Below are 12,381 nucleotides of genomic sequence, written 5' to 3'. Positions count from 1 at the left end.
AAAGGTTTCGAAAATAGCAAGTGAGGAAACCCTTTTAAAAAGTTAGGGTTTCAGCCATAGTCAGATAAGTCACATAGAGAAAAAAGAGTTTTAAAACAAAGCTTTAGTCGAGTCAAGTACTCAAACAAGCAATTTCAGACCCCAAAGACCTAGGGCTTCAACAACAATCCATTTTAAAAGGAATGATAAACAAATAAATCAAAACAAGTACTAGCAAACAGATGGGCACACACCTAACGAACAGTTTCAGAACTCGAATGAACCCAAAAGAAATTATGGTTTTCAACATGCTAACTCAGATAGGAGAACAACATGAACAAAACATAGCAAAATCAGAAACATGTTAAAATCAGAGAGGAAGTTTTGTAAAGAAAAACTTGAAGGAAAACCCTAATCGGAAAGTGAAGAGTCATTTTGAAAGAAAGGTCAAAGAAACTTCGAGAAGCACTTAAAAAGTTCATGGCAAGCACATATCTAAGGTAGATCTGGAAGAAATCAAAAAAGTCTTAGAGATTAGGGTTTCAGAAAATCCAAAAGCAATGAGAAAGGCCTTGAAAGTTACCGATCTAGCCAGGAGAGTCAAGGATCTGACTCGAATGGCCATGGCTGGCCGGAGAAAGGTCAGGGATGACCGGAGAAAGGTCATCGAGCAAGGACTGGACCAAATTCCTTCAAAATCTGGTCATGAGACCACAGAACCAAACACATAGAAGCCATGGAAGGCTGGTACAAGTCTCAGATGTACCCTGGAAGGCCATGGATTAGGGTGGATTNGTAAAGCTAACAATCAGCATTTTCATACAAAGGGGCCAAGGGTTTGGGAATACATTGCAGGGAGCATATGACCCTAGGAAGGATCAGGTTTGGACATGCACAACAATAGATGGTGCTGGCATATCCATGAACCAGCCAGAGAATACAACACATAGAGGGGATATGGAGGTTTGGGATTCATAAGCCATAATAAGTGACTGACAGAGTTCATACATAAGAAAACATTAATTCAGAAGAGAAAGGGGCAGATTACAGCATGCTCAGTAATGGAACTTGATTAAACACAAGCAGGAAATAAGCAAGAGTGAAGAAGATAGTAAAGAAACATGTTGTTGTTGGTGCTGGAAGATTAATTAGAACATACCAGTAAAGAAGCAAATGCAGAAAGAAACGTAAGCAAATTTCCACAGCCTAGCCTTGGCTTTCAGCCGGCTAGACAAGGCAGCAACACAAGTAGCAACAGAGAAAAGAGAGAGTTTTGAGTGAAATGTATGTTCTGAACTCAAATGTTCCGTTCCTTGTGTTCGCTTTTTAAAGAAGAGGGGTGCAGGGTATTTATAGCCTTTTGAAAACGAGTGAGGAAAGGTAATAAGTAAAATTTTAGTACAAATATGGAAACAATCAATAGTAAGAATCAATCATACAAGTGATTTCCTTTAATTAAAGAATCACTGTTTAACAGATTCAAATAAGGAAGAAAATCAATTTAGAGACAGCCCGATTATTGCCATAAAAGAAGTAGTAAAAAACATTAAGTAAGCAATCGAGTCTAAGTACAGAAATATACTTATTTTGGGAATAGATTCAGCAAGGTAAATATTGCATCAAATGGAAAAGAATCAATCAATTTTTAAAGGGCGAGTGAAATCAGAGTTCATAAAAGGAGATTTTTGAAATTAGTCACAGGATGAAGATCAATCAAGGAAGAAACTTCAGCATATAAATAAAGTGATCAAGGTCATTAGACATGCGAGGCCAAACTCATGGACAAAATCACAAACGGGCAGTAGTAGCACAAGTAGGCTAGGTTTCAGTAGTAAAGCAAGCATTCGAAGCATAGCAATCAAGTAGGTCAAATCACATTGAATCAACAGAGAAGAAAACATAGCCTCAGAGACATGCAAAGGTTTCGAAAATAGCAGGTGAGGAAACCCTTTTAAAAAGTTAGGGTTTCAGCCATAGTCAGATAAGGTACATAGAGAAAAGAGAGTTTTAAAACAAAGCTTTAGTCGAGTCAAGTACTCAAACAAGCAATTTCAGACCCCAAAGACCTAGGGCTTCAACAACAATTGATTTTAAAAGATGATAAACAAATAAATCAAACAAGTACTAGCAAACAGATGGGTACACATCTAACGAACAGTTTCAGAACTCGAATGAACCTAAAAGAAATTAGAGTTTTCAACATGCTAACTCAGATAGGAGAACAACATGAACAAAACATAGAAAAATCAGAAACATGTTAAAATCAGAAAGGAGATTTTGAAAAGAAAAACTTGAAGGAAAACCCTAATCGGAATGTGAAGAGTCATTTTGAAAGAAAGGTAATAGAAACTTCAAGAAGCACTTAAAAAGTTCATGGTAAGCACAGATCTAAGGTAGATCTGAAAGAAATCGAAAAAGTCTTAGAGATTAGGGTTTCAGAAAACCCAAAAGCAATGAGAAAGGCCTTGAAAGTTACCGATCTAGCCAGGAGAGTCAAGGATCTGACTCGAATGGCCATGGCTGGCCGGAGAAAGTCAGGGATGACCGGAGAAAGGTCATCGAGCAAGGGCTGGACCAAATTTCTTCAAAATCTGGTCATGAGACCACAGAACCAAACACATAGAAGCAAGGAAGTCTGGTACAGGTCTCAGATGACCCTGGAAGGCCATGGATTATGGTGGATTAGGGTGGCGATGGCTAGGGTTTGGGTGGTGTTGTAGAGAGAATTTGGGAGAGGAGGGATTCAGGGGAGGTTCAAATGAATGAATTGAGTAGGGTTTTGGTGGGTCGTTGGGTTAAAAAGGCAAGAAATAACGTGGACCGTTGATCTGGTAGATCAACGGTCGAGATTAGAAAGGGTAGATGGGGATCCGGGTCTGGGTCGATTTAATTGGGATTGGGTCGGGGTTTAATTGGGTTCAATTGGGGTCAGATTTTAGGTTATAATTGAAATGAAATTGGGTCATTATTTAAATAGCCAATTTTCCCTATTTAATTTATAAAAAATAATAAATTATTTTCTGGAAATAAATTGAAAACGCTAAAATGATTTATAACATATAATTAACTATTTAAAAATACTGGAGTTAATTTTGTAAATGTAAACGTAACTAAATCCTAAAAGAGGCTAATATTGCAATTATGCAATTTAGCTTTAAAAATACTAAGTAAAATTTGTAAAAATGTGCAAAAATCATCTTGGCTATAGTTTTAGCATAAATATAAAAGTTACAACAAGTGAAGTCATCAAAAGTGATAATTTTAGAAATTATTATTGGAGTTTTTTATAGGGTATAAAAATAGGGGGAAATAAATTAGGATTTTAAAAAAATCGTTTTAAAAAATTAAGGTAAAAAATAATGACACTTGGATATACTCATATATGCATACATATGCCATTTTAAAGTTATTTTGCATACTAAAAAATACATAGGGAAAAATTGGATATCAACAGCTGCCCCTCTTTACCCAGGAAGGATGAAAGAGTTGTCGGGTAAAGATATGATGGCCAATTTGACCGAACGAAACGGTTTGAAGAAGATAGGCCGTGCCCTGGCTTCTGAGCTGCCTACATATCCCTGGTTTTACAGGAATCAGGCCATATGTAGTTCAGGATCCGTTGGCGGAGTATGCCGACGGGTACTTTCCAAGAACGGTCGTAATGTTTCGGTCAGGGTGAGTGAAAGGCTTACGGGGATGGTTAGGTTTGATGTGGCTGCGGGCACTGGAGCGAAAACTCTCCTGCCGGGACGGCTGTTGCTTGCCGGTTCACCTGGAAATAAATAATACAAGCATATATCGTACGTAAATTTAGACATGATGCAAATTCCCGTCGGACCATGAATGTTGTCTTTGGACGGTTAGGATGACGTCTTTAGACCATGGTGTCCTGGGCCATGAAGCGTATAATAAAGGATTCGCAGGCTATGAAATGATGCTCTCGGGCCATGAAAATGGTGCCTCCGAACCATGATGCCTTGGAATAATGATATGCAAGAGATTAAAGGGGTCCTCAGGCCATGCCATGGTGTTCTCGGGCTATGAGGATGGTGCCTCCGAACGATGATGCCTTCGGATAATTTGGCGATCTTACAGCCCATGAGATGCAGTATGTGGCGATCTTTCAGCCCATGAAATGCAGTATGTGGCGATCTTTCAGCCCATGAAATGCAGTATGTGGCGATCTTTCAGCCATGCAGATGCAGTATGAGGCGATCTTTCAGCCATGCAGATGCAGTAGGAGGCGATCTTTTAGCCATGTAGATGCAGTATGAGGCGATCTTTCAGCCATGCAGATGCAGTATGTGGCGATCTTTTAGCCATGCAGATGTAGTATGAGGCGATCTTTCAGCCATGCATATGCAGTATGAGGCGATCTTTCAGCCATGCAGATGCAGTATGAGGCGATCTTTTAGCCATGCAGATGCAGTATGAGGCGATCTTTCAGCCATGTAGATGCAGTATGTGGCGATCTTTCAGCCATGCAGATGTAGTATGAGGCGATCTTTCAGCCATGCAGATGCAGTAGAGGTAGAGCTTAACCTCGGAAGGCAGAATAGTAGCCTTATGCAAGTTGGAAGGCAGAATGGTAGCCTTATGCAAGTTGGAAGGCATAATGGTAGCCTTATGCAAGTCGGAAGGCAGAATAGTAGCCTTATGCAATGCAAATGCAGATAGAGGTAGAGCTTAACCTCGAAAGGCAGAATAGTAGCCTTACGCAAGTTGGAAGGCAGAATGGTAGCCTTATGCAATGCAAATGCAAATAGAGGTAGAGCTTAACCTCGGAAGGCAGAATGCAAGAAATAAAATGGCAAATGGTAACGGAGCTTTCTTAGCTGATAGCAGATCGCGATATGGTGACTGCTGGGGACATTGTGACACACGGAATATCGCCGGTGTGTGTGGATAGCAAATGTGGGTAAGTGCAACGGTCTTGAGAGTTGTATTCCTGAACAATGTTTGTCTCGTGAATGTATAGTATGTTTGATGATTTCGCAATCCAAATGCCTGCATCTAAAGAAAAAATGTGAGTTTTGTAAAGGGGGGGAGGTTAGTTCGTGTCCCCGCTGGCTCCGCTTGACCTGCTTGGCTTTGATCTGGTGATACTATATGTATCATTAGGGTAGCGTTGCAAAACAAGGCAATTTCAGTAATAGACATGCACGATTTTGTAAAAGTATGACATAAATGTATAATAAAAAATAGTTTTTAGATGAACCGCCGACTGTGATGCAATTCAGGACATTGCAACCTCTCCTGCTACGGAATTTTGAGGGTCCTCCTCAAAATTCTACCCCAATTTTCAATTTCGGGGGAAAATGAAAATTTTATTGAATTGTGACCGAACCCATAGGGTTGCCTACGTATCCCCTCTTAAACGGGAATCAGGTCAGGCGTAGTTCAATTTACGTCATGTAGGGAAAACATAAAGATTACACATAGCAGCGCTTGACTGCATCTGAACTAATCTTCTTTGGCCAAACTTCTCCGTCCATTTCTGCAAGTATGAGGGCTCCTCCTGTCAGAACCCGGTGAACCATGTACGGACCTTGCCAGTTGGGAGAGAACTTCCCCTTGGCTTCATCTTGATGCGGAAAATTTTTCTTTAACACCAGCTGTCACGGTGTGAACTGTCTTGGCTTGACTCTTTTGTTGAAGGCTCTGGATATCTTGTTTTGATAGAGTTGACCATGGCAAACTGCGTTCATCATCTTTCCGTCTATAAGAGCTAGTTGCTCACAACGACTTTTCACCCATTCTGCGTCGTCGAGCTCAGCTTCCTGTATGATCCTTAGGGAAGGAATTTCTACTTCGGCGGGAATGACCGCCTCTGTACTATAAACCAGCATATAGGGGGTTGCCCCGGTCGATGTGCGGATTGTGGTGCGATACCCCAGTAGAGCAAAAGCTAACTTCTCGTGCCACTGTTTATGTTTTTCTATCATTTTCCTCAATATCTTCTTGATATTCTTGTTGGCGGCTTCTACAGCTCCATTCATTTGAGGCCTGTCGGCTGTGAAATTCTTGTGTCTGATCTTAAGGGTTTCACACATGGTTTTCATCAAGTCGCTGTTGAGATTGGAGCCATTATCAGTAATGATTGACTCTGGAATACCAAATCGACAAACAATGCGGTCGCGGACAAAGTCTGCCACGACTTTCTTTGTCACTGCTCTGTAAGATGCTGCTTCGACCCATTTGGTGAAATAGTCGATTGCTACTAGAATAAACTTGTGCCCGTTGGAAGCGGCAGGCTCGACTGGTCCAACAACATCCATTCCCCAAGCGGCGAACGGCCACAGTGAGCTTGTTGCATTAAGCTCATTTGGAGGCACCTTTATCATGTCTGCATGTATTTGACAGCGGTGGCATTTCCGGACATACTGGATGCAGTCTGTTTCCATAGTTATCCAAAAGTAACCAGCCCAGAGTATCTTCTTTGCTAAAACAAAACCGTTCATATGTGGACCCCAGGTCCCAGCATGAATTTCCTCTAGCAGCTTGGATGCTTCCTTTGCGTCGACACACCTTAGTAACCCCAAATCAGGAGTCCTCCTATACAGGATTCCGCCGCTGTGAAAGAAGTTGTTGGACAATCTCCGAAGTGTGTGTTTCTGAGTATGATTGGCAAGCTCCGGGTATTCTCCTTTTGCCAAATATTCTTTGATATCATGAAACCAAGGCTTTCCGTCTGCTTCCTCTTCAACATGGGCACAGTAAGCTGGCTGATTATGAATTTTTACTGGAACGGGATCAATGAAATTCTTATCCGGATGATGTATCATAGATGATGGGGTAGCCAATTCATCGGCAAACTCATTTTGGACCATGGGAACGTGTTGGAATTCTGTCTTCATGAACCTTTTCCTCAATTCCTGTACATGATGCAGATACGGGAGTATCTTGGAGTTCTTGGTTGCCCGTTCTTCACGCACCTGATGTATGAGTAGGTCTGAATCTCCAATCACTAGCAATTCTTGAATGTTCATGTCAATGGCCATTTTGATCCCTAAGATGCAGGCTTCGTATTCGGCCATATTGTTGGTGCAGGGGAACCTGAGTTTCGCAGACACCGGATAATGCTGACCAGTTTCTGATACCAAGACTGCTCCTATGCCAACTTCTTTGAAGTTTGCTGCTCCATCGAAGAACATTCTCCAACCGTCAAATGATTCTGCAATATCTTCTCCTACGAATGATACCTTTTCATCAGGAAAATACATTTTCAGGGGTTCGTATTCTCCATCCACGGGATTCTCAGCGAGTTGGTCTGCCAGTGCTTGTCCCTTGACCGCTTTCTGAGTTACATAGACAATGTCGAACTCACTCAATAGGATTTGCCACATGGATAGCTTGCCAGTGGCCATGGGCTTCTGAAAGATATACTTTAAAGGATCCATCCTTGATATGAGGTACGTAGTATAGGCACAGAAGTAATGCCTCAGCTTCTAAGCTACCCAAGTCAAAGCACAGCAGCTGCGTTCCAAAAGAGAATATCGGGCCTCGTACGGGGTGAACTTCTTGCTGAGATAATAGATGGCTTGTTCCTTCCTCCCCGTTTCATCGTGCTGCCCCAAAACGCAACCAAAAGCTCCATCCAATACCACGAGGTAGAGTAATAAAGGTCTACCTGAATCGGACGGGACGAAGACTGGCGGTGTTGACAGGTATTCCTTGATTTTGTCGAAGGCCTTTTGGCAGTCATCGGTCCATTTGGTAGCGGCGTCCTTCTTCAACATCTTAAAGATTGGCTCACAAATGACCGTAGACTGTGCTATGAACCGGCTGATATAGTTAAGTCTTCCCAAGAAACTCATCACATCTTTCTTGTTCTTTGGCGGTGGTAATTCTTGAATGGCTTTGACCTTTGATGGATCCAGTTCTATTCCTTGGCGACTCACAATAAACCCAAGCAACTTTCCAACAGGGACCCCAAATGCACATTTTGCGGGGTTTAGCTTCAGGTTGTACCTCCGTAGTCTGTTGAAAAACTTCCTCAGATCTTCTATGTGGTCAGTGGCCTTCTTGGATTTCATAATAACATCATCCACATACACCTCTATCTCCTTGTGTATCATATCATGGAAAATGGTTGTCATGGCCCTCATGTAGGTGGCCCCTGCATTCTTGAGGCCGAATGGCATCATCTTGTAACAATACATTCCCCATGGCGTGATGAAAGCCGTTTTCTCAACATCTTCTTCATCCATCTAGATCTGATGATAACCAGCGAAACAATCTAAAAATGTTGCAACTCATGTTTGGCGCAATTGTCAACGAGGATGTGTTTATTCGGCAAAGGGAAGTCGTCTTTTGGACTGGCCCGGTTGAGATCCCGGTAGTCGACACAGACTCTGACCTTCCCGTCCTTCTTTGGTACTGGAACGATGTTGGCTAACCATGTCGGGTATTCCACTACCCTGAGAACCTTAGCTTTGACTTGCTTAGTGACTTCTTCCTTGATTTTCAAACTCATATCAGGCTTGAACTTTCTGAGCTTTTGCTTTACCGGCGGACATATCGGATCGGTTGGCAGTTTGTGAGCCATAATAGACGTACTTAGACCAGTCATGTCATCATATGACCAGGCGAATATGTCTTCATATTCCCTTAGAAATTTTGTGTATTCCTTCTTTTCAGATGGCGATAAGTGAACATTGATTCGTGTTTCCTTGACGTTTTCTGCATCTCCCAGGTTAACAACTTCTGTCTCGTCCAGGTTGGACTTAGGTCTGTTCTCAAAGTTCTCCACTTTTTTGACAATCTCCTCGGGTATGTCATCTTCTTCTAAATCAATGTCTGTTTTGTTGCGTTGTCTCATTGCATGTCACAGTCATTATTGGTTCATCAAGATAAGTAATAGTAATGGTGTATTAGTAAAGTAAGGAGGAAAATGATAGCAATAAATATTAATTCATAATAAAATCAAACGTGCTTTTGATAGATTGAATAATTGTTTTGAACATTGAAGATCTTATTGCAGAAATTGAAAAATGTAGAAATAAAATCATTTAGTAAATAAAATAGTGAATAGTGCTTGTTTTACCCTTGCTGCCCCGAGGCTTGTCGGGCTCTTTTGGTTGTCCTGATGCTTCAATTCTTGAGATGTGCCCCTCTGGATCTTGTGAAGTAAGATGATGATGCCAGAGTGCACGAACTAACCTTTGGGGAGGGGAATAACAAAAGATAAAACAAAAAGGTAACCAAGTTAGTGAAGATTATAGGAAGTATTGCAATATTTAAACACATAGTGCGGGAATGTAAATCGTGTCCTAATTTGAGGACCTCTGCGTGCCCGAGGTATGCCTAGCGACAAGTTGATTTGGAGAACTTAGAATGCTAAATGCTTCATTTTATTGATAAAAAATAGACGAATCCCAAAACGACACTAAATAAGCAAGAAATAAAATCACTAATAGCCATTGGCCTTATTACATTTTATAAAGCGAAAAGATAAACTCCTATCTATTTGGTCCCAGAAGGACCCTCCCCAGATTCGGCGTCCTTTGCTCCGTCAAACAGCTTCCCCAACTCGCGAAGTCCCAGCAATAGGTAGGCCCTGGCCAGATATCTGCCTTCGGTTCCTTCAGCATCTTGACAATCTTCGACCCTTTTGAGAACTAGAGTGTAAATCCTTCCACCAGCCTAGCAACCTTGGGTGGATGTTGGTGACCATGCCGAATCTGGGGACTTCGGGCCTCATATTTCTACAAGGCAAATAAGGATAGACCCTTACCCCCACCAGACTCGACTATTAATATCAACAGTTAGCATGAAGCATCTAGTTCTCCAAATAAATGCACAGAATGTGACGACGTTCGTTTTGGGTTTAGGGAAACCCAGTGGACTTTGGACAAGGCTATCTTAAAGGATCATTATATGGACAACATAACTGATCCGGCTAGGTTTGACCATGATGCATGCACAATTTAAATAGAGTAAGGTTTCTATGGGGTTTTAGACTGGTACCCTTGAGCGGACAACTCAAGGGGGGAGGCTCGGAACTGTCTACTGCACCGCTGATCAACTAGTTTTACCGCAAATATGCCTTTCCGAATTTAGGGGGTAATGATATTGGAAGAGCGCAACCACTCATTATAAGCGTTGCTATAGGATTTGTTTTGGCACGAGTGGAGTATGATGTTGAGCATGATTATGCAATAATTAAAAGCATGTTGACATGTATTTGCACATTAAGAAAGCGATAAATACAGCAGTTCCATAATTTAAAGCAGTAAAGGAAAGAAAACATGGAAGACATGTCAGTTTTGCTTTTGAAGAAGAAATTAAATGCTGAAGGGAATTAAACAGATAATTGCACATAGAGAGAGGTACAAATTCACAAGAATAATCTGCAATGGTAAAAGCCTAAAAAATCCCCAGTAGAGTCGCCATGTTGTCGCGCCCCCTTTTTCCCTCTTTACATCGGAAAATTGGGTTTATGACATTTTGGGCATAGGACAACTCATTCCTTGTGGGAACTGGGTTTTGCATTTGAAGAGTCGCCACCTAATGATTTAGGGTGCATTAGGACACCTATAAGGTTCAACTATAACTATATTTTTTGATAACCAGAGATAGGGTAAGGGCATGAAATTATCCCAAGGGGAATGTGTTAGGCACCCCTCAGGATCCACTAGTGTGGTTCCCGGCTAGACTGTTCTTTCTGAATTTGTGCAATTAGCAAGTAAACAAATATAGCCTCAAATAGTGGGGGATTAAGTTTAAACACATAAGAGTTTGAAAGAGCAATTATTTAAAGGGCGGATTTTTGAAAAGAAATTACAATTCTATAAATATTTAATGGAAAAGAAAGAGGAGGGGGAGGTCCTAGATTTATTTGTAATATAGATCACATCAATACAATACCTGGTAGTCACTCCTCATAAGAGGGGCTATACGTGGTATTAGCGCACCGATCATCATATCCATATTTACCCTTCCCACCCCGTTAAGGTACTAAAGCGCGGATTGGTCTCGACCACTATTGCATGCTATTACCCGTCCCATTCCTATCAGTCCCGGAGGAACTTAGGACTACTATTCCTAAAGGGGGGGGATATTAGGCTGACTTTGAGGTTTCAAACGGTAAAAAAGCTAAGGCGACATACAAAAACACATAGGACTGCAAGTTAAGGGGAAGCACGTAAACAACTAAATGGCTCATGTATACCTCCTCAAGCAAAGCACATAAATAGCATGACTCAAACACAATCAGGGTCTGGATCTAAAGTACTAGGGCAAGGGGAGTTTAAGTTGTTGAAGCAGACCACTTTATTACATAACTCAGATAAGAAGTCTGAATCAGGCCTGCCTGCTAGTTGTAGCAACTACTGATTAACAAAGGCAGGTTCAATTTTTATTATCGTTGTCACCTAAGGCTTGCCTAGGTGTTTGGGCGAGATCCTATAAACATGGTATCTACTACTGATTCGGAATGTGGCAAGGCAATAATGATTAAAACGAGCGATTTGAGATCTTATAGGCATGCTTTGTAAACCGTATTAACAAGAAGAGAGAGAGTGGTTGAAAATTAGTTCAGACCAGTATGAGTCAAACTGATTTTAAATTAGACTGGTTTCAGATCCTGTAGGCATGATCTCTACTATTGCTGATTTTTAATTCCTATAGACATGATATCTAGTCGAACGTGAAATGAAGCAGGCAGGGTTTACTTGAGATTCCTATAGGCATGATTTCTATGGAGAAATACTGATTTTAATCTTATGAGCATTATGTCTGATTGTAACCATTTAGATCCTAGGAACATGGTGTCTAAGTGTGGTAATAAACATGCAGAATTTGGGACAAATCCTATAGGCATGTTATCTAAATGCATAATTAAACATGGGGCTAAAAATCCTATAGGCATATTATCTAAATGCTGAATTAATCATACAAAACCAGGTCCTATAGGAATGTTCTTTACCCTTCTAATAGTTAAACATGCATAATTACCCAGCCCTTTTCACTAACCAGCCCCTATGTTTATTACAAATTATTACATATCAAATACTGAATTACATCAGAAAAGTGTGAAAAATAAGAAGTTACAACCATAGGAAGCCTGATTCTGAGTTCCTCTCTGAGTTATGGAACAAATCACCTCAATTGCCACTTGTTTCAAAGCCTTTCTCAGACCTGGGTGTGTCAAAGTTCCCTAAGGGTCTCAAGGGACCTCGGGCAGTGCTTACACCCAAGTTTGCATAACCAGATAGAGATGAGTGCAGTGTGGAAGGGCCATCCCTTATGTGTCCAAGTTCAGAGGGAGCTCATGGGTCCCAAGGCAAGGCTCACACAAGAGGGGCAGAACCTAAGTCTAAGAGTATAGTGGAAGTGCAGAAACAAAAATTTAAAACTGACTGGAGAATAGAGAGGGGTAAGCGTAAAAAAAACGAGTAG

Source organism: Nicotiana attenuata, chromosome 7, assembly GCF_001879085.1.
Source record: "Nicotiana attenuata strain UT chromosome 7, NIATTr2, whole genome shotgun sequence".
NCBI lineage: Eukaryota > Viridiplantae > Streptophyta > Magnoliopsida > Solanales > Solanaceae > Nicotiana > Nicotiana attenuata.
Note: the sequence above shows the minus strand (reverse complement) of the source record.